At 41.1% G+C, this 26,674-nt stretch overlaps 1 pseudogene; it reads left to right on the forward strand.

Annotated features, from left to right (window-relative positions):
- The first annotated feature begins 9,932 nt into the window (after window positions 1–9,932).
- On the forward strand, window positions 9,933–26,211 carry LOC141963906 (SHC SH2 domain-binding protein 1-like; annotated as a pseudogene).
- Window positions 26,212–26,674: the final 463 nt, after the last annotated feature.

Here is a 26,674-nt window from a genome sequence, read left to right on the forward strand (position 1 = left end):
CGTGTTTCCACCAGGAAAAGGAGCAGCCACCTTAAATAGCATCCTAGAACTCTGCTTAAATAGCCTTGCCAGGCTTTGGTGGAAGCTTCTTTTGAACCCTCATGTTTCACAAGTAAAGAGTAGCCTTTTGAGCCCTGTTTTCCTGGGGAAGAAGTTCACTCAGGTGCACCCAGTCAGACCAGTGGTCTTTGCTGCATTCTTGACCTCAGCTCCTACACCAAGGCCTCCGAGACAAGCAACTCATCACGGATTACCAGCCAACTCAACCAGTTTCCCTGCAGCTGCATCACCCTCTCCTATTCAGTAAACGGAGAAACTGGTGACTGTCTTCTGAGACCAGAAGGAGCAGGACAGGCTGTCCACCACACAACTCATGTCAGGCATTTGATTCGGGACCACCGGAACACCACGTGCTCGCAGCTCCCGGAGCATGGGTGTCTTTGGCCGACACTGGTATGGAACCACTTCAGAAGGCACTCGGGATCAGGAGGTTGCAAGCTGGATACTTACAGATTGGAGCACTCTCCAGGAAATCTGGGAGAGAGAAAGCTCTAGAAGAAAAGGCCCCCAACCCATGCACCAGACACTTGCTGCATCTTTTGCCTGTGCCCTCATTAGCACGCTGCTTTGGGGCTGTGGTGTAGATTTGAAGCCAGTGTCTGCTCATCTCCACCTAAAAGTTCATTCTACTTAATATTTGGTCCCAGGCACCAGACCAAACCTACTGGAAAACAAAGTTCCTGGACCACACAGAGTTCTTGTCAGGGCCTCAATACCAATGGCTTTGATCTACGATCTCTAATGGCACTTGCACATAAAGACGCAGCTGCTGGTAAATTCTTAAATGTCTCTCTCACCAGCACACAGCTTGCCCATCTCTTAACACTGCATTTGGTCTACAGGAACCGAGCTCCTAGAGCTGTCGCCTGCCACGCAGCATCTTACACAGCCCAAGGGCAGCCAGGCTGCCTTCCTTCGTGTGCTCTTCCTATCTAACAGAATCCATCTTGAGAGATGCTCTGTTGGAGACACCACTGCAGTACAAAACCTCGCTGCAGCACATGGAGTTTTGTCAAAGGTTGCATCATGCTTAAAACACTAAGCAACAGCAAAACCCACGTGTCCTGCCTGTTTGCAGCTACGGCTGCAATACAGCAGCTCAGATGCTCTGGTTCCTTTTTGTTACCAACCGTGTTATCATGCAACAGTGTTTTACACAAAGAAGACGAGCTCCTTTACCTCTCAGTGCTGATGCGGTAGCGAGCCTCCCGGTTACCCACGTTGCGAACCAGCAGAGTTTTCTGGGAGCTGTACTTGACTGGACAGACGGAGAAGCTCAGCTGGTCAGGGAAGTCCAGGATAGCTCGGGCACCTAGAGCTCGGATTGGCACGATAAACTTTTCCCTTTCTGTGATGCAGGTGAGCTGGTGGAAATAATCCTGCAGGGAAAGAATCAGTCACAGCACAGTGCATTTAGTCCCATCCCAAGGCAGAAGGAAAACTGCTGTTTTCTATGACTCTAACAGTAGCATCCAGTAATGTCAAAGTACTTTTTAACTTAATGACCTTTCATTCCTGTAGCGTGACTTGAACAGGGCTGTTAACTTGCAAAGAAGAAACAATCCCATCGATTCACCTGCTTTCACAGAAACCGGCAGAAGCAGACAAAATTATCTGATACTTTGGAGGCACCAAAATAGAGCAATTTTGTAGCAGGAACCCTGTTATTTGCAGGACGAGACTGTGAGACAAGACACACACCAATATGGTTAACAGTCAAGCTCCAACGTTTATTAGAGAAACAAGACGTTATATATTCTTGTGACAGCAAATCCGTGTGTTGCTCTGGCGCATGCTCATTTCAAAAACTCGTTCCTCTCAGCACTTTCAACAAGCGCTACTAAGCGTGCACAACTGGTAGATAAATTTCTGCTTTGTTATTCTACAGATTCCTTTCTTATCTGTTTCTTCCCTAATGAGTAAAAATACTTTTGCTTTTAGCCGTCATTAATCTAGAGGCTGTTAATCTTCTAACACAATTGCGTCATTAATTTAGACATCGTTAATCTTCTAACTTGAATGCTGATGACACTTTTACATTGTCAGTGACGCAGACGGTTCGCGACCCGGCATACGCACCCACAGGTTTGGTTGCAAACGCTGGTTAAAGGAGCATTGATGGCATTGATAATATTATTGATGCTGGTGTTGATTCTTCCTTGCCTGTTCCAGTGTTTGCAACAGATGCTGCAAGATTCAGTTGAGCAAATATTTAAGAAAAGAGGGGGAGATGTAGGAGTCTGGGCTGCATTAGACGGGAGTTAATGCATACAGGAGGATTCAAGGACGAAGGCAAAGCTAGCAAAAGAAGGAATGGCTGTGGTCAGCAGATGCACACCGGTTTGAGCAAAACAAGATACAAGATAAGGAAGTTTTGGCAACTTTTGGGCTTTGTATACGTAAATACAATTAACCAAAGCAGATGCTTGTAGAAGCGCGTGGACAGTGCGTGTAGATAACATGCAGCCTGTGAGAGGACAGATAAGCACATGTACGGAACTTAGTTTACTATAAAAGTAACCAGAATCCGAGAATAAACGATCTGATCATCATATTGGTGTTGTGTCGTTCCTGATCCCGCATGAGAAGATAGAGACCCTGGCAGGTTTATATAGCTGCACTTGCATTAATTTCTGCAAAGCAATTAATGGCCTTCTGTGATTAACAAACTGTATTTGCTGTGTCATGTTCTGGAGTGAAGGTCTATTTCAGATTTCAAATTTCAGAATTCTGTGTACTAGCACTCCTCACTCTTCCAATATTTCAAGGGAAAGGCAACTGAGCCAATATATTTGGGGCTTAAGATAAGGCTAGGGCTTTTAGAAACATCTACGTGACTGAAGTGCACACATCTCACTGACAGGAACAATAGCAATGAGATTTCTTTCAAAAGTGTGAGAGCTGAGTACAGAGTGTGAGGGCAACCACTTTCTCTTCCTCCTTTCAAACTCAGAAGCATTAATGTTCCATGTAAAGTCTTGCCAGTCCTCTGCACTTCACACAGACCTGACCACCCTTACTCAAGAAAAAAATAAGCTTGGAGAAAAGTGCAAAGAAAGGCAACTAGTGAGATGAGGGGAATGGAAAGCCTACTGTGCAAAAGGAGAGAGAGATTGTGACTTACCAAAAGAAGTTCAGAAAAGTGTTAATTCATGCTCAAGAATAAATTGGGTGGATCAACGTTGTAGGGAGAAAAAGAACTGTTTAAGCTCAAGAAAATAACTGACGGTCTACATCACACATTCACATTCAAGCTGGAAAGTGAAAGGTTTTCAACAATAAGAGTACTGAGTTTCTATTTCCAGTTTGAGGGGAAAGAAACAAACTGCAGTAGAGTTTTCTGAACACAAAGGAGCTCGATCAGTCCATGACTTAGCCGCCTGCAGCAGCAGTCCCTGCCAGGACTGTGTGACGTAAAACAGCTCCGTTGCGAGGATTGGGGATAATTAACTGAACATTGTGGAAGTGTCTCATATCGTAGAAGGTGTTCTGCCCCCAGCTGTGCTGAAAACTGAACAAAGAGGGGTAAATGGATTGTCCACAGTGTTACGTGTTTCACCTGTGTGTGAAAGAACTGACCTTCCCATTGTGAGTCCTGGCGAGTTCCTGAGTTCATTTAGAGATAAAATGAATTTATTTAGAGAAAAAATAATCTCAACATTTAAATAATATGGGAACCTTTATACCCATGACTTTACCGTTATATAGTTACTATGGTTATACAGTTACTCTGTGCATAAAGTTATACCTACTGGCAAGACTGTGGGCCTATAGTTATATATACATAAACATGTAATAGTGGAGATTTAACAGTAAGTGTATAAAATACATAATGGAATGAGATTTTTGCTTGTTCTTCACTTGCTACTACTTTTCCTTCCTTTTGTATCCACCTCATGCTTTTTATTGAATCCTTTATCTAACTCGTGTCCAGGAAAAAAAGCTTGTTCATGTGCTCCTGCTGAAGTAAGGGACAAGAAAAATAGCTGCAGGGTTAAGATTATGTAGTGCTTGTTTTGCTTAGTAAATTACAAAACGTTTAGCTGCCCAAATAAGGATAATTGCTTAAGCGATCACGGAAATACTTCTTGACAAGAATATATAGCCCTAAGAACTGATAGAAACCAGCCCTGCGGGATAGCATATAGCCCTACAGAGACTGCGCAAGGAACCGGGGTAAAAAGTTCAACGGTGAGGAAGAGGAGCTACTTCATCCCTGAGACCCCAGCCCATGACCACCGGAACACACTGCGCAGGCGCAACTAGGGGGAGACCAGGCTGGAACATTTGAAAATGATTTTCAGGTTCTGTTGGAGAATGGCTTGCAGAGAGCAAGGCCATGGGTCTCTGCAGGAGCTGACTGCAGCCACCTGAGGTAAACAAAGGAAAAACCCAGGGCTCAGTTATGCTAACAAAGGACTGTTATGTTAACAAAGAGAGAAACTGAGGTACAGAACAGCCTTGATGGTAAAACAACCTTGGGAAAGGAGGCAGGCCAGAAGAGGGAAGATGTTGTGACATGTCTGAAATGCCACAAGGGGCTGGGATATTATAATGTAGCCTGTTACATGTATCCAATAGATCTGTGAGTAGTGTGCATGGTTATTGCAGAGTGCTTATATAAGGGGTGATTTCTTTCAATAAAGTTGAAGCTTGCTCTGTCATTCACATTGAATCGGCTGCTTGCTTCCTCCGCCCGCCGCAAGTGGCGCACCGAACAGGGTTACCCGAACCCTGCTTTTCCACCAAACAGAACCCGGGAAGCGGCGGAACGGATTTTTGGAGCAGGAAGGCGATAAGGTCGCTGCCAGTGGCAGTAGATGTGTGCCATCTCCTAAAGCGTCGGGATTTGTAAGTCTGACATTGGGGCAGCTGGTCCGGCTTCAGGAGATTTTGCAATCCGAGGAGGGCTACCCCGGAATAGGCCACAATAGGGATTTACCCAGGAAAGGCCAGGCCGCAATAGGGATTACCCAGGAAAGGCCACAGGAATAAAAGGCTGAATAGGGATTGATTACCCAGGAAAAGCCTTCACTGGTTGTTGGCTACTTGATCGGACTTTAAGGAAGGTCGTCAAGCTGCACCAGGAATTTAAGGAATTTTTGCCTGGGCAGGAACAAGGAACGACAAGTAGCCCTTAAACTTTTTTGCTTTTTAGAAAAGCCGGGATTAAGTCCGATAAAAAACTTAGCCGTGCCGATTGGTCTGGGCAAGGCTAAGGGACACTTTAAAGAGCCAAATTTATTGTTTGAAGAAGCAGAATGGTGTGATAATCTTTTAGACCCTGACACTGTAAATCCTGAAAAAGAATCTGGACTGTCTGCTCTGTGTCCTCCCTTAATTGGGGATGATCCATAGATAAAACTGAGGCGAAAAAAACGTAAAAGTGAGGCGAAAAAACCTTGGCGCAAGGGAATATGGACATGGCAAGAAAAATTCTTACTCCTGTAAGCTATGAGCCGGGACATCAGCCACGTTGGGAGGAACGGCATTTTTCTGTTATTAAAGATTTAAGCATTAATAAGAACGGGCTGCAAAAACTCAGACCACAACAGCTGTACTGGAGGCGATGGCTCAGGGATATCGATTGGCCCCATAAAAATTGGCTAACACTTCTAAGAAAAAACCGGCATTCACGCCAGCACAGTGCTCTATCTGAAAAAACGAGCGTGTACATCTCCGTGCTCGGCGTTCGGAGCTGGCGGCGGCGGCCCGGGGCCTCCCCGACCCCCCCGCGGAGCGGCCGCCTGCGGCTGAGCCCGGCACTGCGCGCTCGGCACCCCCCGCCAAAAGCGGCAGGGGGATGCGGCACAGGCTTAGTGCTCTTAATGGAGTCCTCGTATTGGTGATAGCTGTCACTTTATGTTGTGAGTGATGAGTGTCAGGAGCTCCTCTGTGTGCCCGTGTGTGTGCGTGCGTGCGTGCGTGCGTGTGTGTGTGTGTGTGTGTGTGTGTGTGTGACGCGGCCGCTGCAGCCGCGGAGTTATCTGGGAAGCGGCCGGCCAGGGACTGCAGGGTCCTAGTGCCCGCCCGCTGGGGCATCGGTCCGGCGGTTGGTTTGGGCTCAGTGTTCTCATAGTTACAGGTGAAATACCTCCTCTAGCAGGAGGCAGTCATTCTGTGTTGATTGTTGTCTTGAATTTAGGTGCATGCTCTGCGGGGAGAGTGCACCTCTGTACCATCTGCCTAATGAAAATATTGTTAAAAAATCATCTGCAACCTGACAGGGGTTGTTTGTTTTACCAGGGGTTGTAGATGCTGATTATGAAGAGAAAAATCAAAATTATGGTCTGTACCCCTGTGTTCTGTAACAAAAAAGTAAAAAATTGTTCAGCTTGTAAAGAAGCTGCAATTACTCAGGATTTGGATCAGCAGGTACCCCTTAAATATTTCTGGACTTAAACGTGACACAAGGTCAACTTCTGGTAAAATGTACGTTCATTAAAGCTAAAAAATCTGTCGAGCTGACAGGCATTTTAGATACTGGTGCAGATGTGACCATAATATCTGTGAGCAGATTGGCTGTTAGCCCTGGTACCTCAAATGCTTTTCAGGGTTGGTGTCATGCTGTAACAATTTAAAGCAAGGATCTCATTCATGTTAGAGGCCCAGAAAGCTGGGTAGCAAATATTCATCCATTTATATTGGAAACCCCTATTGCATTTTGGGGTCATGACTGTATGACTCAATGAGGAACTCAAATTGCATCAAATTTGTCTTAATCACCACTGTAGCACAACCCACCCTGAAACCCACCCTGACACTAACCTTGTGAACCGAATCACCTGTGTGCATTGTCCTGCAACAACTTAAAACTGTTATTAAGACTTTAAAAGATTTACAGACACTGTTAGGAACCATAAATTGGATACAGCCGTTGTGGGCCTAACTCATGATGATCTGCATAGCCTTTTTGATATTTTGTGAAAAGATCCTTCACTGACATCACCCAAAGTACTTACAGAGAAAGCAAAACAAGATCTTCACCGTATAGCTAACAAGCATCGCAAGTACACTGCATTCCCCCACAGGACAAGCCATCGTAGAAAGAGCGCACCAGACGTTGAAAGTGCTTTTGCAAAAACAAAAGGGGGGAGAGAGCTTGGCTCCAGGTCAACCATTTGCTCTGCTGTAAAACACATGCTTTTTTTCCACCAGAATGTCAGAGCAATACAAAAACAGTTTTCTTTATCAAAGCATCCAGCTAAAAACATCACTGCAACTTGCCCTGAATACCAGACAGACTCCATCTCTTCAAACCTTTTAAACATCTCCCCTGTGTTACAGGTGTCACCAATATTGTGTCATTTTTCATCACAGATACCAGATCAACAAGAAGTCCAGAGCAAAGCTCAAGTGTTAACAAAAACCTCGAAAGGGGTAACTGGGAAGGACCATTTCCTTTAATAACCTGGGGAAGAGGTTATGCTGGTGTCTCCACAGGTCTCATCTCCAGTGGTCACCAGCAAGGTGTGTGCAACCACAGCTGAGGGTGAGAGGCAGCCAGCACTCAGGATCCAGCTGTGGGTGCTGTGGGTGCCCCTGTGCTGACAGTTTGTGATCTCTTTGACTGATCATTTAAGCAGAATGTCTGGGTAATGTTTGCTACTGCAACAGGACAAACTACACTACAGTTGCCAATTCTTTTAAGAGAAAATGCTAACAGTAATTGTAACTCCTTAATGAAATATATTGGCTTATTAGTCACTAGTGAAAGATGTAGTTTAGATAAAATATAGTTATTAGTAAGGATAAGATGCTGTAAGAATGTGTGTATTCCACTGTCTTTGTTTAGTAATATTAAGAATTAAGAGCTCAAGTGTTTAACCTTATTTAGAAACTCCCTTGGTTTTCCCCCTGGAGTACTGCCCAGGCTCCAGGTGGAACCCAACAGGAGGATGAAATCAGATGTTTCCACTCAAAGAAAGTTGCCAGTTATTTTGGCCTGTTGATTTAGAGGCTGGACCTGCTTGCAGCGACTTTGGATGCCTCACCTACGGATGGACGCATCGTGTAGGACTTCCAGTTTGTGAGGAAGGGCACTCTAAATTCTCGCTGTATCCAGGGTTCCCTAGCACTTGCAGATCTGAATGTTAGTACTCCTATTAATTAAGTGTGCTATTCCATATTTTCCTCACTGTTTATTTTGTAGTATTTAGTCATCTCCCTTGAATATGGGTAATATGGGATGCTTTGTACTTAATAGGGTACTTTTAGCAGTTTATTGTGGTGATTAGGAATAGTATTATTGATTGTAGTAATTATTAAAATAGCATAGAGTTGTATAATGAGAAATATTAGTAAATTTATGCTTGTGCAGCCTGCACAAAAAGAAAAAGGGGGAATTGTTGGAGAACGGCTTGCAGAGAGCAAGGCCATGGGTCTGTGCAGGAGCTGACTGCAGCCACCTGAGGTAAACAAAGGAAAAACCCAGGGTACAGTTACGCTAACAAAGGACTGTTATGTTAACAAAGAGAGAAACTGAGGTACACAATGGCCTTGATGGTAAAAACAACCTTGGGAAAGGAGGCAGGCCAGAAGAGGGAAGATGTTGTGACATGTCTGAGATGCCACAAGGGGCTGGGATATTATAATGTAGCCTGTTACATGTATCCAATAGATCTGTGAGTAGTGTGCATGGTTATTGCAGAGTGCTTATATAAGGGGTGATTTCTTTCAATAAAGTTGAAGCTTGCTCTATCGTTCACATTGAATCGGCTGCTTGCTTCCTCCGCCCGCCGCAAGGTTCATTATAATATGAAGCGGGGATAGATCATGTATATGTATAGGCGCATCATGAATATGCAATGTTTTGTAGTATAAAGCTAAGACAAGGTGCCATGAGAGGTGTGGACATTTGTGGCGGAGCAATCCCCCGTGCACTTAGCACTGAATAAACATACCTACTTTAAAACCTCATAGGTTTTGGAGTCTGTTTTCCACGAGTCACTGTAGTTACAAAAGCATTTTCTGATTTTTTGAGACCCACTCTGGCTTCTTATGTATCTTCCAGACTAACTTTGGCATTCTGCTTTTCCTCCCTTTTATGTGGCCTTTCTTGTTTGTTTTTTTCTACTGCTGTGTTTGTTATTTCTGTCCTTTCATGCTGATAGTCTCTTTTCATTCTAGGTTTTGAAAAAAGTACAAGACAAGGAACATCCCACCAGGGTAAGTTAGACTTAAGAGCTGAATGAAAACCTTCTTTGTCTTAGTGGAATATCCCTTTCCCAGTACTTTTCTTTCCAAATACTATCTTCCTTCCCACTCCTATTGTGAAAGTTCTTACTGCTGTTCCTCCATTATCTTTCCTCTCTGTTAGATGATTTCTTACTCTTGTTTTCCTCTTTTTGACCATTACTCTACTCCTCCTGACTCAGTGTACAGCCTGAGTACAATTTTGCTAGTTTGTGTTGCCGAGGTTGGATTCAAACCCCTTATTCATTCACTGAAGTTTCCTTCATACTGGAGATATTCTTCTGAATATAACAAATGTATGTTGCCTACTGCAGAATCTCAGTGCTGTGGATTTATAGCAAGGAATTTATGTGAATAACTGTGCCACTTTACTCCTAAAATATGGGAAATCCTGTGTCAAATATAATACCATGCTCAATTCTTAATTATTACTTAAAACCTACTAGTTTACAGGCACTTTGTTTACAAACACACTCTGAAGGCTGACCTTACCTAAAAAATAATCTTTTGGGGGAGATTTAGATGTTTTAGTGTAATTTTGATAATTGATAATTATGATAGATGAAACCTACATGAATATAGTTAAACGTGCATGCCCGGTATAATGGTTCAGTTCTGATTACATTCTGCAGAAAAGTCTTGGGGACTGAGATATTCTCTTTTCTTCTGGGGTTATGATGGACAAGGTTGGTTTCAGTGGACCTACTGCAACTCTGACCCGTGTAATGTCAGGATGAACAGGGCTGTTGGCTTACTCTGAATGTGTAAACTGCTGTAGGCGTTGTGCTGCTGTTGCAAAGGCAATTAATATTTGGAAGGTAAACAGGAAGAAACTCTAAGATGGTAACTGTTTAATCATGTTGTTAGAAATCTAAGGCAGCCCCCTCGTGGCCATTTGTGTTTGGAAGCAATTGTTTCAAAACCCATTTAAAAGAAGCCATTGTTTGGAGGAGAAAGGAACACTTCCCGATTTAAAATTTCAACTGTGTACTGGTACAGTTGTTAAAGGTGTTGATAACACCAACAACCTTATGTGCTAATACAGGTCAACCCAGTTTTTGTGTGGTATGGATCTGAAGTGATTGAATTGCCAGGAGCGGCTCTCTAAAGCCTGGCCTACAATGCCAATCCTGGCTTCAGTGCTGGCAGAGCTATGATACGTGAGCAGAATTTACTATCCCAAATCTGCCTGCTTGCTCTCAGCAGTTGGAGTGCATGCAGGAACTCTTGGAGCTGAAGGAGCGTCAGATACCACTGCAGGAGCTGTGGGTTGTGTATGATGAGTCGGGAGAGTTTGATCAGACAGTACTAGCTGTAGAGCATGTCAGGTAAGAAAATGCTCATGGTTTAATTTTTGTCTTGAACAATAGCACTCTGTTAGTATCCAATGGGTGGTGCCCCGAGTTCTTGTGGTCATGCTGGCAGTTTCACAAGCCAAGCTTTCCAAAGGAGATCTGATGACTGGTACTATGAGGAGGCTGCTCACAAAGAAAATCTGTGGTGTCCTCTACAGCTACAGGTGATCACACAATCACAAGGCACATTCAGCTGCAGCTTCTTGTCAGCCTTTGTGTTAAAAGGGGAAGAAAAAATTTCTGTTGCTTTCCCTCTCTTCACCCCAGATTTCCTTGGGCTGCATCACCTTGCTGGCTCTAGTGCAGTGTTTCTTTCTCTTCTATAACATTTTGGTGGATTTTTTTTGGTCCCATTTTTCTTTTTCTACATTTTGCCTCCTCCCCTAAATTTGCTTTTTATTCTTCAGGTGTCTGTTCACATCTTCTATTTTCTTTTCCTTTCTTTATCATCTGTCTGTCTCTTCTCAGTCTCCCTTGATTTCATGTACTATGCACTGTTTGAAAACTGTCTACAAATAGGCCGTAGATAAAACAGGAGTGACCTTTCCATCTAGAAAATGGTCTGTTTCAGAAGTGGTGGGTGTGGGAGGAAAAGGGGAGAAGAGACATGCTCTGTTGAGAATTAGTGGTGAAGATAAAAGCTTGAATGATGGAGGAGACAAACTCATTGTCAAAAAGAAAGCTTAGTGGAAGGATTCCTGGCCAAAACCAAACAGTGAAAAAGCCTCAGGACTTTAAGAGTGTAAGTCTTGTTTTCAAATCCAGCTTTTAGGTGTTCATTCTCTTTTGAAGAGAGTGGGACTCACTATTTTGAATTTTGAACTTAAATACACAAAATGAAACTCTTTATGCGGGTAAACAACAGACAAGAAAGGTAACTTCTGTGTCTACTAAATAGTTCACAGGACAGTAACATGGAATTGGAGGGAGGTGATGCTTTGAGGTAAATTCTTAAATTGGTTACCTTTTGTGTTTCTAGTGCTGCTGCCTCTGCTCAAGTATATGTGGCCTTCTTTATGTGATTAAATGCTTACTTTGCTTCAAAAGGTTCTTCTACCTGTGCATCTGGAGGATCTGGGATGAGGAGGAAGAAGATGATTTTGATTACTTTGTGCGGTGTGTTGAGTCTCGACTGAGTTTGTAAGTGCAAATATTTGATATTGTTAGGGTAAAAAAGGCAAGGGTGGGAATAGTGATGTACAACTAGATTAAAAAAACCCAACCCCGTTCACTAGTACATCAAAGCAAGTTTGTTCTAACAGCATTTACTGTCTGATAGTCAGAGTTTTGTATGGAAGGACAGTATGACTGAGGTTGCCACTTTGATTTCTGAACCCTCGGTTTTTCCCTGTAATCCTTGACCTTCCATCAGATGGCACTCCAAACCCAGCTATAGCCTCCTTCAAATTGCGGGCGTATGAATTCTAATCCTAATTAAAGCTGGAGTGGGAAACTCTGATACCTCTGGGCATAGAATAAGAACCAGAATGGAACTGAATATAAGCAAAAACTTGTAAATTGGTCATGCTGAAGGAGGAATGTGTATATTTCTTTCCGTAGTGGGATTAGTTGGCATTAGGTTTTCTGAAGGTGGCTTTTTAATGCTGTCCTGTCATATGGAACTGAAACAGTGCACAAAGACACAATCTGGTTATATTTTTGAGGGTGCTAAATAACCAAAGCATACCATAAAACATACTTGGAATGAATAACTGACAAGTGATTTTTAGTGTAGGTTTTCCCCTGAGATTTGACATGCTATCTTTTTCTTAATTCTTTCATGAGAGTTATTTTTCAGTCCCTTTTCCTTACTTATTATAACCTAGGATCACGAGTAGCCAGAAGTTTGTGTGTCATTCATATCCAGGTTTGATACTGCTATGATGCTGGGGAACTATGTCAGTAAACATTTGTTAGCTACCCTGAAATGCTATTTAGAATACAGCATTACCTGTGCTAGAATATAGCATATAGCACGTGCTTTACAGAGAAAACTGGTATAGTTACCCACAATACAAGGGTGGCTGCAGGCCTCTCTTTTGACGGCTCTGTGCCTGTGTTTTTCTGAGATCGTCCAAGTTAGAAGGAAGCGTTATATATAGATACTGTGCATGTTTCTGAAGCGGTTATACGTGTATGCTCCAGCAAATGGCTGTTCTTCTGAGGTTTTGGAACTTTATGGAGACTTTGCATGGAATGAAACTGGAATGCAATGATGGGCCACAGGATAATGTTTGGGGTTTTTTTAACACTGTGCGTGGCCTTACAACCATTTTAGTGAGACTCAAATGCTTAAACAATGTCTTGAAGCAGAGAAGTAAGCATAAACTTTTCTTATTCTCCCATACCATGCTGGACATTTTGTCCTCCAAGCTACGCTGACGTTGGTGCTATCCTGTGTTATGATCTAAGCACTGATCAGCTCAAATAACATTAATCCTCAATGCATGGAGACATATGATGCTTTAAACTTTTTAGGTCTCTGGTGTGCGGTGTTTTAATGAGACCAGACAGTATCTTTACACTGCACATTAGGCACTAGTCTTCTGAGGCAAGTAAAGCTGTATGAACTGTTTCAGTAAAGCCTGAAAAAACAAGATAGCTGTATGCACTTTCATAGTGACCAGCTCTGAAATGTAGAGCATGCGTTTCAGGGTCAAAGTATGTACAACATTGTTTCCTTCAAATATTTTATCTTTCTGTATTGCTATAAATTCTGCTGTTAATCTCACTGTATTGATTTCCTCTGTTGCCTCTGATAACCCCATTGCCAGAATTTTGTGAGGCTCTTTGTGTTTCTGTATGCCCTGTTTATTGGAACTGTATAGCTATTGACTGCTCTGACTACAAATTTTCTTGCTCTTTGCAGCATGCTTTAAGTGCACCCTTTAAAGAACCTCCAAAATTTGAGGGAACATCTTTGCCCTTGTTTCATGGAGTATCTTGAATAGAGCTATTTACACTGTATTCAACTGATTCCCTACAAAAATGGTGTGAGATAATTAAATCTTGTTTTATTTGTATCATTAATTGCTGTCCAGCTTTTCTGTAGTGACCGTGATTGGTCCTACATGATTGGCCCTGGAGTTCTTGGCACTGTCTAGCTGGCAGATGTCCTTGTCCTTCTGACTTTGCAAATGCCACTTTGGGTTGGCATTGTCTGGCCTGCAACTTCATTTCTAGAGAATGCTTTTGAGATAGCGCAAAGTTTACTATGCAGCGCCTTCACATCTTCATCTGGTGCTGATAAAGCCTTTCTTACTCATTTAGTGGTTTTGTCCAGGTAGTTGTTTAGATTGTTGCTCATAGAGACTTCACATTGTAGGACTTTTCTTCTATTATTTCAGGCATTTTCTCAGTTTTTCTAATAAATGCATTAAAATGGACTAGTTTTTATATCTAATTACCTTCTAAATTCTTACTATTTTTTTATAGCTGTGCTTATGCCTTGTGTTTAGATGAGTTTCTGATAACTGTGTATAATCTTTCAAGGTGGATGGGCATATTAGTATGAAGTAGTATGTTTGTGTCTGTCCAGACTTTTGGTTTTGCTGCTTTCAATAAAAAATTGAGCAGTGTTGATACAGACTGCAGGGAATCTTGACTAAAGTACTGATGCAGAACTCGGGTCTCTGGGTTTGTATTTGATCTTGCAAAATTGTAAATGCAAAATATAATGATCCCTTGCTCTGAATTGCAGGCATTATGACATCCTTGAACACCGTGTGCCTTCTGGGCTTGTAGCTGATCACCAGAACTTGTTGTCTCAATGCGAAGAGCTTTACAGGAAGTTTTTAAATGTGAGGAACAGCATATCAAGCAGTGATTCGGACTCAGAAGTAGAAAACGTCTCCATGGTGGAAGGACTAAAATTGTATGAGAAAATAGAGCACTTAAAAGCTAAAACTAATTGAGAATCCTCTGCTGAGGTACTTAGTGGATTTGTGTGAGGAGGAGGGCCATATGGGGAAATATACATGAATGTTCTTTACTGAAGAAAGAACTGATGGCTTTGTTGCTCTTATTTTAGGTATGTGTTTGGTTACCAAAAATACAGTGGTCTCCAAGCTAAAGGACCGAGACCAACAGGTATCAAGATCGTTCATGTTGTACCCTCAACCACGATGGCGAGTCTGCTGCAGTCACTGATAAGGGACAAACTTTGCCCTGATTCTTGTGGTGAAGAACTAGAAATACAGGTAGAGTAACAGGAATTGTCTGTCTGCTAATACTTTTTTCTGCTCAGGAAACAGTGTGGAAGAATAATTTATCGTGTTTAAGATACTACATTTGCACAGTGTTATTTTTTTGTCAATTTAAAAAAAGCACTGTAACTTAAGTGGTAGGACTGGATGATAGAAATAATCTTCTAATTCATTTGTGTCTGAGTACTCTATACAAGCAGTTTTCTTCCTGTGTGTGTAGGAAATGAGAGAAACCACTTGTGATAATTCTACAGTGAAAGGTGGTAATGCATAATACTTACATTTAGTTTTGAGATACTTATGTCTTTTGGTGCTACTGATAATGATCTAGAGTTTGAAGAAAGAAATGTCATTCTGTTCCTTTAGTTCTGTTCAGGAGATATATTTATTTTAGAGCAGTCGTGGTTAGTTTTACTGAATTCAGACAGGACTTACCACTTCAGCAGTTAAGAACGGTCTGGATTCTTTGGACCCAAATGAAATTGCTTGCTGTATTCCGATCAAGTTCATGAATTACAGATGACCAAAATGGAGCCACAGGGCAAGGTCCTGGATTAATTTTGGGGCTATAAATCTGACTTGGCAATTGAAAAATGCTCTTACCCTGGAATTTGCTGGGAAGCAATAAATTTGCAGTCTTTCTGTAATATTTGTTATCCTTCAATACAGAATCCCCCAGTAATATTGTGAAGGATATCAGCCTGCCCTCTTTGGGCAAGAAAAAGGACCATGTGGACCCCATATTTGCCACTATAATATCTAAATTCTGTTTTGGGGTGACTGCACCAGGGGTGAAGTGTTACATCAGTGTTCAGACCAGCTCAAATCTAGTTGCTGAGTTGTTTTTCTTTACTTTGTCATCTATTTTTTTCAGTAATTCATGGCAAGTCACTCGAGGCACAATTGAACTGTTGGCCTGGAACCAAGGCTGTATTGAGGTTTGCTTTCTGGTGCATGTGCTCTTCAATCTGTGTCTCTGCCCTGGTGTTCTTCTCATGGGGGACTGGACATGACACGAACATCAAAGGAATGTTTTAAGGCTGTTTTTGTCCAGAGAGTCCTATGATGCTTGAATGCAAAGTAGAAATTGTGTATTACTGGTGCCATTTGGGGGTTTTTTTAAGCAAAAGCAGCAACATTTAATTGAAAAGGAAGCTTTAAGGGCATAAATGCATCCATTTTTATAGCATTCTTCAGGAGCTGATTACATTGTTTGTCTTTTACAGTTTCACAGTGATCCACTGGCAGCTGTAAATGCCTGTTATGAAGGAGACACAGTCATCATCTGTCCTGGTCATTGTGGTAGATGGCATGTTCTGCATTGCTGATTCAGTTGAACTAGAAGGTAGAAGGTTTGCTAGCATAAAAGTCTTTAAAACAAAGTAAACTGAATGGCTTAAACTAGCTCTGCGTAAGGATTTACTTTTTGCAGTGTTTGGCAGGAGCTTTTTCTTTTTTCTTCAAAGTGTTCATATTGCTGCTTATAGAGCCATGTCTAATTGCAGGATGGAGTAAGCTGTTTCATTAGCCATACTTCTGCAATAAACTGCAAATTTTGCCAATTAATAGCAAATTCATCATTTCCTCCTAAGTATTTGTCTGGATAAATCCTGATTATATAGATATTAGAAAAAAAAAAAAAATCAAGTCCCTCATGTTTCTGTTGAATCCTCTCTAATCTAGGAAGCACAAAAGTCGTTCTGAGAGTCTTCAGTTTTTAGAGCCAGTAACTTAAGAGTACTTGAGAGATGTCCTTGTTCTTCTTTGCATGGCTTAATCTGCTTCATAGGTATACTGAGACTCACTGCCAGTATAGCACTGGTTAATACAGAGGGAAAGAGCCAAGTGCTGTTAGAACTTACTTTATGGCACTTGTTGCATGTCAGTGATGGGAGGGGGCACCAATGTAAATCTGCATTAGGTGAAGTGCCTGCGTAGAGGAGGGAGCTGTTAATTTGACATGTGTATCTTTTCTTTAGAAACAAGACACAGCATATGTGATTGTTTTTCTTACAAAATATTTGTGTTTTAAGTAATTCTGCTTTGTCTAGGATATGTTCCTATCTCTTCCTCACAATTCTTGATTTCTCAGTGTAATTCCTTTGCTTTAGGCATGCATGCTCTGTTGCAGTGTAATAGCCTGTATATCACTGGGGTTTGTGCAGCTGTTCAGATACTTATTTAGATTCATTTTTATCTTGTCAAAGCTTCTTAATGGGGAGAAGGCCGAGAGTTTAATTTCCTGCTGTTCTGGACTTTATTTTTCTTGCCCTTCTTGTTTTATGCGTGTCATTTTCTTTCTTGCCCTTCTCTTGTGTATGTTTGATTTATATAGATAGGCATGCTGACAGGCAATGCACCTGCAGGATAAAGGACCTCAAAGTGCTTTATTTATCTGCAAAAACAACATTGTTCTAAAATTTGTGTGGGGTGAAATTTATTGCTTTTCTAGCTTTGAGGGAACAGTAATACAAATGGTGCAATAGCACACCTATTAAAGGATGAGCTGCTCTATTTTAAGGAGCAAGGTGTATAAATATGTATCTTTAGTACAAACCACTCTGAATAATGAGTATGTGTCAGGGTATTTAATCGTCTTATATGGACTTCTGTTAAAGAAGCTTTTATAGCAATAGTAGCAGCCAGAAATGTTTGAAGTAGGATCATCAAGAAAAATTTTGCTGGCACTAATCTGAGCGGCTGGCTGTTTTGGTGGCTTTCTTGGGATGAAGGTGTGACACATCAAAGATATAATGTCCCTTTGCTTAAAGCTTTCTTTTTTTTTTTTTCCAGCCACTATGCAAATCAGTACTAAGGTTGAAAGTGTGAGGATTAGTAAGTCAGGGATAAATAAAAATTGACAAGAACTAAGTAAGGTTAAAGCTTTAGCAGCTCAGGAAATTATGTTAAGGATAACCTTAACACTCGACAAAAATGTGTAGCAAAGGCACCTAAGAACTTCCCTTCTGCTTGTACAGTAGCTGTTCAAGCTGGATGGGAACCTGTAGTATCAGCCCGTCTTGCATCTGGGATCAGTGTTACTGGATGACAATTGCCTTTAGCTCTCTGGAGCCACTTAGCTTACAGGCAGGACATACAGCCGTGACCATGTGTGAACACCACTTGACAGCAGGTGAACCTTTCCTTTATTCCTTGTCTTGTCACCGGCTTCCTTCTTACTACTAGAGCTGCTACTTCAGAAGTGAAGTGTAAAACAAGCTAAAAGCATGGTTAGAAAAACTGCAGGTAGTCTGTAAGACAATTATTCCTAAAACTCTTGCCTTGGATAATAACCTCATTCAGTAGTGGTGTGAAGTTAAACTAGACCTGCCACTTGCTGTCCTGTGGTGCTCTCTTTATGTACTGGAAGTAAACTGCCCCATGCCACCTCCTCCTCAGGGGTGACTGTAAATTAGTAGCAGTGGGAAAAGATTTCTAGATAGCATAGTGTATTAAAGTATCAATCACTTAACTTTGCATTAAATCTGTCTTTAAGACTTTCTGCCAACTCTTGTTCAAAGATTTTTTTTTTTCTTTTTTTAACCTTTCTACTTGCACATTACAGTATTTATTTATGTAGTTGGTTAAAAGCTAGCATCCTGCTCAGGCACTTCTTATCTGAGTTTGTGTGTGCCTTCAGAAAATGATCGGACTCATGCTGCTTTAATAGACATGGCATTATTGCTTTCCTTATCATGATTCTTGTCAGTGACAAGCAATAAAAGCTTTACATGCTCATAAATTTCCCTTTAAGTGGTTGAATGTTGACACCTCTGGATGGCTTAGTAAATCAATGTTGGCATATGCTTGTGAAAGTTTCTTTTTAATCTGAATTAATCTGGAAGCCCGTGTAGCACAGGAACATTAAATTTTGACCCAAGTTTCATTTAAATAGGGAAGTTGAGTAAAGCTTATAAACAACATCAGGTCCTTTGCACTTGTTTCGTTGTGTTGTGGTGACTTCTTCCCCCCCCCCCCCCATGCTCTTTGGAACCTCTGCCTGCTCTAGTGGACTTCTGTACTTCGAAAGCAGACTGCAGGTGCCTGTATGTCCTTGGTTACTGCATTGCCCTGCTCTGTTGTAAATTTTTTAGGGAGTGAGAACTTTGGCCTTAGCAAATGTGAACTCAGTTACACTTCAACTGTTTAAAATAACTTTGTATTTTATTGTATATCATTCAAGTAAAGTAACTTTTGATTTTGGTTTTGAGTGCCTGTACCTTGGTACAGAGGGGATGTAAGATGCAGCCTGGCCATTGGGTGGACAGTCCTATTCAAGATATTAGACCTCAAGTTTTAAACATCTCTATTTAATTTAGGTGTCTTATGTACTGAGCACCTGACTTACCAGTTATTCACCAGACTTGCATCTTTCACCTCTGCTTTAAGGCTATGGCCTGCCAGATGATATTGTAATAGAAAAACGAGGGAAAGGAGACAACTCTGTTGACTGTGCAGGACCCAATATATGGATCTCCAATTTGAAGATAGTACAACACGATGCTGTGGAGGGTATTTTAAGTAAGTATCAAAGCATCTTAACCTTTTTGTGAATCTTTCATAATTTACTGTTAGAATTAAAGCTGGGACCCAATGTTGGAGTTTACTACTAGTTTTAACAATTTTGTAGAGAAGAGACCTAAATGTATAAATAACAAGGCTTCCTCATTTTTTTTTAACTTACAATGTGTACATCAAAATGACTTCTACTCTTTGTTCTTTCAAGCTATTATGGCTCTTGTGTTTTGTTCGTATACCTGGATAAGATCATGTGACTTGATCCTTTTTCTGCTGTTAAGGAAACCTGACTGACTGCTGCACAGCCTGTGTCAGGCTACCTGGAAAAGGAAATAATTCCTCTTTCCAGAGAAGAATCCTCATGGCAATATTCAGCTGTAGCTGAACCCAGCCAGCTCTCCGCTGAGGAATGGCACAGGCTGTAGAAGTAGTGTAGAACTTGGTTTGCTGACAGCACATTCAAACTGGGGCTCAATCCTAAATTTTTATTTGCTATTGCCTTCTGTGTTTGTAGAAGGTGCTAATTAATACTTTTATAAGACATATATATTAATACTTTTATAAGACATTTGGTTTTAAGCGTGTTGAAGTGTTTATTACCACCTGTATACATGTATTTAATATCTTACTAATTCAAAAGTCTCTTAGGAATGTAACGAAAAGAATAGTTGCTGTCACTTTCCAAAAAAAAGCTAAAAACCCTCTAAGACAAATCTTTGACTAGTGCTCCCTTGCAGCAGTGTTTCTGCTTATACTAGAAAAACAGCATGAGTTCAAACCATGCATGAGCAAATCAGTAAAACTAACCTGAAGTGGATAAAATGAAAATATTTGCTACAAGTCCATCTGCCTGTAGGAGGGGTTTGCCTTTGCATAACCAATTCATTTAACAATATTTGTTTTCTGTGTATGTAGATGTCCACCATGGGAAAACCACTCTGGAGAATTGTGTGTTACAATGTGAAACTACAGGCATAACAATACAAACATCAGCTGAGCTATTAATGGAAAACTCAGATCTATATGGTGCCAAGGTACAAATTCTTAACTCTGGCTTATTTTCCTAAATTAAGATAGGATTTCTGCTTGGAAATAATAGCCTGTAATGGGGTGACTTCTGTCGCTCTTGAGGGAACATTTATAAATTCATTTTGGACAGTTACATGTTATTGAGTTTGAGATTGGTCCCAGGGGTCTTGTAGCCTCCAACAGTATCCAGTGAAGTGTCTCATGCAGATTTGTGTGTGAAGGCATGACACTGATGTAGTAACAGGGCACATCTGTGAAATAATCATTGCTGCATTGGTGGACTGATTCATGTTCTGCAGTACTTTTGAAGTGATTTTCTGTTTTCTCTGCCCATAAATAATTTTCTCATTAAAGCTTGCATTTGTTCTGCAAATGAAATGCCCCTTTTTGGACACATTGTTCATTGATTCTTACAAAAGGATGATAAATACAGAATTAGACTCTGACTAGGACATTTCAAAGAATGATGGGGCTTTGAGTGTTGAGATGGATGACTAAAGAACAATAAAATAATGCAAGGCTCTGCAGTTACTCTTTACCTGAGCTTTTATGGACTGATGGCAATACTATTATCTATAGGGCCTCAACCTCAAGCGTTGCTGCTTAAGTTGGTTAACAAGGTCATGGAGCTGGAGTGCATTGGGCAAACTGGTAGATGAACACAAATATCCGCAAAGGAGTTGTCAAGTTAAATTGGAAATGTGCCCGAACTATTTGTGAACTGCTATCCATTTTATTTTGTAGAGTGCTGGTGTGGAAATACATCCGGGTAGTACGTGTGCCCTGTTAGACAATGGCATACGCCACTGCAAGGAGGGAATACTTATGTAGAGAAGTTTTTGGAAGATAACGGCCACCTGGTCCTTGATACTGACATGAGTAACTCTCTGCTAGCTGCCCCTGTGTAAAGAACTTACTGTTCAATGTTCCTCTCTGGCTTGCCACTGCATAGAGAGCTATTGCTTAGCAAATTCCTTAACTAGAGATATGGAGTGAAGTTGAAACATTGAGTAAGAGGTCTATAGGCTTGTGCTTCTTGCGTGTGCTTCTTGCGTTGTACCAATGAAATATGAGTTATATTGTGTGGACAGTAGCTTAGAACCAATCACAGCTTGTTTAGCTGTATGCGATCACGCCTTAATAGTATATAAGATGCTCTGTGCTTAATAAAATTGGATCAAGCTGGCAAACCATATTGATGTTATTCTTGATACCCGGGCTTTATCCGTTGACAAAATGGCGCCCAACATGGGGCTGCCGCCTTCTTAAAACATCGACCAAGACGTGGCGGTGAGCGGAGAACTTCGGATAAAAGCGGCGCAGGGAAACGCAGAAGCTGGTGCACAGACGCACTTCTGGAGTTAGGAGACAGTTCTGCAGGCTGTCTTCTGCGAAGGTAAGCTGCTATGGCACAAGAAGTGGAAGCAGCGATAAGACTCCTCACAAGTATACTCTCTAAGAGAGGTAGTGATGTGAGTCTGTCCAAGCTAAAGGACTTGGTGCAATGGGCACAGGAACAACAGCTTTGCCTCAGTGCCCCTATGTTATTTAATCTGTCTGAGTGGAGGGCTGTAAGAGATTTACTGTGGAAATTTACTATAAAGGGTGGAAAAGCAAGAAAGAAAGCAAAGGGACTTGGATCAGTGTGGTGGGAAGTGATTACTGCTTTACAAGAGATGAAAGCTGAGCGGAAGGTCGCAGCTGCAGCAATAGAGGCGTTACAATCAGATAACACAGAGGTGAACAAAGCAGCAGCCACCCCACATAGTCGAGTGGCAAAATTTTTTGTCTTTGATGTTACTAAGTTGCCAGTTTGTGGTATGTCAGGTCCTGTTGCTCCTTCTGCAGCAGTAGTCATAGCTTGTGTGGAAGGGGGTGGTACAAGCAGTGCAGTTTCGGTTTCACCTGAGAATAAAATGGAAGTGAAAGAGACTGCTTCTAAGATGGAGGACGTTAAGAAAGAGGAGGCGGAGCAAGGTGGATCTAGCTGCCACCCACGAGCATATCCACCTCTTCCGGTTTCTGGTGCCTCCTCTTCCTCATCGTCATTTAATAACTCTGGCAGTACCACGCCTCCAACAGACACGCCTCCAGCAGCTCCTGCTGCAGACGACCTAGAAAATGACAAACTGTTACATCAGCTAATGAAAAAACTGGAGGTGTTGCATCCCAGTGCTGAGATAAAAAAGGACTCTCTAAAATCTACTACTTGGTGGCTCTCTAATGAAGGCCCTGCAATTCCTTCTGCACCACCACCACCACCACTAGCAGCTACAACAAATACAGCTCCGGCTATACAACAACTTCCATCTTATCACACTACAGTATCTAACCTTGATCCTGTGCAACGACGATGGACTGGAGTAATTCGAGATGCTATTTTAGAATGAGGTTGGCAGACAGTTGGATCTTTAGCCTGCCCCATTATGGGAAAAAAATAAAACAAATTGTGCAGAAAGATTTGCATGGAAGCGTAAAACTAAAAGGAGAAAACACTGTAAGGCTATCATGATGTGGTTAACATTAATGTGGATTTTAGTAAATGTGTCAACATTAATAATATCAGGTCTGACAAAAATTGATGTCAGAACAAATATGTGGGTTACATGGGTGAATCAAACTGGCCAAGATTCATTTTGTTTGAGCCTTGCTTCTGCTACTGACCCTTTTAGAACATGTTTAATTGGATATCCCTATTTTGACCTTAAGGATTTTGATGGTATGATTCTCAACTTTACTCAGGCTCAGAATGTTTTTCATGATGTCATAGGGAATTGCATGACCCTCAATAACCGTATACAAACATGTAATGATCTGTCTTGGCCTTTATTTCAAGGACGAATAATCAATAGTCTCAACATCAGTGCCCTGAATCCAATACAAGAATTAGAATTAAAAGGATCCCTTATGGCTCATGAAAGTAAAAACACAGGAGGAATGCCATGGGGATGTTTTTACTTTGCAACATTTGATACTCATTTACGCTCCTTAAACATCAGTCCAGACAGACTTCAGCCAGGCTTGACATATAGTCGTTTACCCTACGCTACTGATGTTTCTTCTCCCTGGCCTGGTTTACGTCTCTTCAGTAATTATTGTGGAAGCATGGAGGCTTCTGTATTTTTAGGTTCACGATTACCAGAAAAAGTAGTATGGAATAATGTTAGTGCTAAAATGTTGCCCAAAGGGTATTTTTTGATTTGTGGAGATCAAGCCTGGGGAGGCATCCCAGGATATGCCTTTGGAGGACCTTGTTACATAGGGAAACTTACATTGTTTGCACCCAGTCAGCATGATCTCACACAAGGTAGAAGGAAAGCACGATCTCTAGGAATCCTGACTGAAGACTGCAAGGATAATGTGGAGCTAATGAGTAGAACTCAGTTATTTTTTGCCTCTTTGTTAGCGCCAGGTATTGCTTCTGCAAATGCTTTAGTTAACTTAGAAAAATTGGCTTGTTGGAGTGTAAAGCAATTTAATCTAACCTCAGAGATCATTTCAGCTTTACTAACCGATGTAGATAGTGTCAGGCATGCCGTGCTACAAAATAGAGCAGCAATTGATTTCTTACTATTGGCACAAGGACATGGTTGTGAAGATTTTGATGGAATGTGTTGTATGAATCTGTCTGATAATTCCGAATGCATTCACAAGGCACTTAGCCTGATGAAACAGAATATACAGCACGTTCAGCAACATCGCTCCGGATTTGATAGTTGGCTTCAGACTCTTTTCGGAAAATGGAATATTCCCCTTTGGTTAGGTAGCTTGTTGCAGGAATTGATTCGATTTTGCTTTTATATTATGATTGCAATGTTTATAATAGGTATTAGCATTTCGTGTATCAAGTGATTCATCACTAAGGTGACAAGCCAAGTCCTGATTGTTCAGAAAGAAAAAGGGGGAGTTGTGGAGAAGTTTTTGAAAGATAACGGCCACCTGGTCCTTGATACCGACATGAATAACTCTCTGCTAGCTGCCCCTGTGTAAAGAACTTACTGTTCAATGTTCCTCTCTGGCTTGCCACTGCATAGAGAGCTATTGCTTAGCAAATTCCTTACCTAGAGATATGGAGTGAAGTTGAAACATTGAGTAAGAGGTCTATAGGCTTGTGCTTCTTGCGTGTGCTTCTTGCGTTGTACCAATGAAATATGAGTTATATTGTGTGGACAGTAGCTTAGAACCAATCACAGCTTGTTTAGCTGTATGCGATCACGCCTTAATAGTATATAAGATGCTCTGAACTTAATAAAATTGGATCAAGCTGGCAAACCATATTGGTGTTATTCTTGATACCCGGGCTTTATCCGTCTACATACTTATAAAGGTTAGTTCAAAGCAAAATGTACTTGTTTTACAAAAGCTAATAGCTGCTAGAATTAATGCAGCTAGGTTGGCTTATAACCTTGCTGCCTTACCATGGAAATCTTAAATGTCACATACGATGATAATGGCACTTACTTGCTTTGGGTTGGTCCACCAAAGAGTACGCTTGTTTTGTTACTTGCCAGAAAGAAAATGCCTTTTGCAATATCACTTGCACAGGTAAATAATAAAATTCTAATCAATACAACTGATTCAACCTGAAACTGGAATATTTTGTATGCATTTGGATGGACATAATATGTTGGATTTTCTTTTTTATTGCTGTAGAACTCTTTAGATGAACATTATGACATTCCCAAGATAACCCTGGTCAATAATATGATCCATAATGATGAAGGATACGGTGTGGTCCTGGTTAGACCAACAATGCCCTCTGTCAAGGATGCTTCAACAGAGAGAACAAAAGGTATTTTTCTCTTCGTAGAAGAAACTTCTAAAACTAGTAAATGTAGCATATCTAGTAAAATCAAGTCTCTTAAATTTTCTAATAATGTCTAGATTGATTTAGCTGAAATAAATCTTCATAACTCTTAGAACAGTGGAATTGCCTAAAGGATGAACTTGCTGCAGAGAAACACTGTGAATGTCTGTGCTTCATGGTGTGTATGAACTTCCACTGCAAAGTCCTTACATACCTGATCTGTGCTCCCTGCTGAGCAGAGCCTGTATGACTGATGGCCTTCTTGGGTCATACAGAAACAAGAGTGCCACTGGCAAAAAGCAGATATGGCTTTTCTTACAGCTCTTCTGCTTCATGATAATTCTCTGCTCATTTTTTCTTTCATGCATTAGAGCTGAGATGTGCTCCCAGCACAGAATTTTTTCTCTGCAGTAAGTAAAATGTGACAACTGTATTTCTGATATTATGTCTTATTCCAGAACTATCACTAAGTGCAATGTGTAAACCCACTGTAATTTTCTCTAATATCACTATCACTTGGCAACTTGAAGTCATCTCAAGAAGAAACCTTTTCCTTAAGCATCTTACACTATATTTGGAATTTGTGGCTGTCACTAAGTAGTTATCCAAAAAGTGAGTGGGATGAGGTGAAAATGTTAAGACTGGGGAAAACTTAATTCCAGGAGTTTTAAAGGATTTGACTGCTTTGTTGATGACATTCTTACTGTTTCCTGACTTAGGAGATACACAACCAACACAGTCAAGTGACGGGACAGCCTGTGTAGAGGGCTTCAGGCAAGAACAACTACCTGAATGTGTAACTGATGAGTTGGAGCTTTATGAGCAAGCTGAGATTCCTGAACAAATTGGAGGCAGCTATGAAATTGCAAATGAACTTGGGGCTACTTCTCTGAAGAAGAGCCAGATGCACAAGAAAAGACTGAGTGAACTGGGAATCACAGAAGCTGATGACAACTTAATGTCACAGGAAGTGTTTGTTTCTATTGTGGGCAACCAGTTCAAATGGAATGGGGAAGGAAGTTTTGGTACCTTTCTTTTCTGACTGTCCTGACTCCTAATGGCATTGCAATAAGATTTGCACAAGCTATTATTTTCACTGCTGCTTTCCAAGGAGTTAATTTGTTCCATTAGCCTTCCGTGATGTTAATAAATGTGACAAATATTTATTAATAGTATATGTATTGCATGCAGAAACTTTACTTCCTTCTGCAAGTATGGATAACATGGCAGAAAACAGAACTCTAGCATGAACACTGCGCTTGTAATCTATGTGCTGCTGCTTTGCTAGCTCTGAATTCGTTAGTGTATTTATTTAACTTCTTATTGTAAAAAAAGTAATCTTCAAAGAAAATATAGAAAGGGCTGCTCATGAAAGAGTGGGCAACAAATGTGCAGCAATTAGTGATACATTGTCTTCCATAGTTTTTTAAAGTGTCATTAGTCTGCAGCTGACTCCTATAAGAATATGCTTTTTAATAAAGACATTTTAATTTTTTATATTGAAC

This window comes from Athene noctua, chromosome 9 (genome assembly GCF_965140245.1).
Source record: "Athene noctua chromosome 9, bAthNoc1.hap1.1, whole genome shotgun sequence".
NCBI classification, from domain to species: domain Eukaryota; kingdom Metazoa; phylum Chordata; class Aves; order Strigiformes; family Strigidae; genus Athene; species Athene noctua.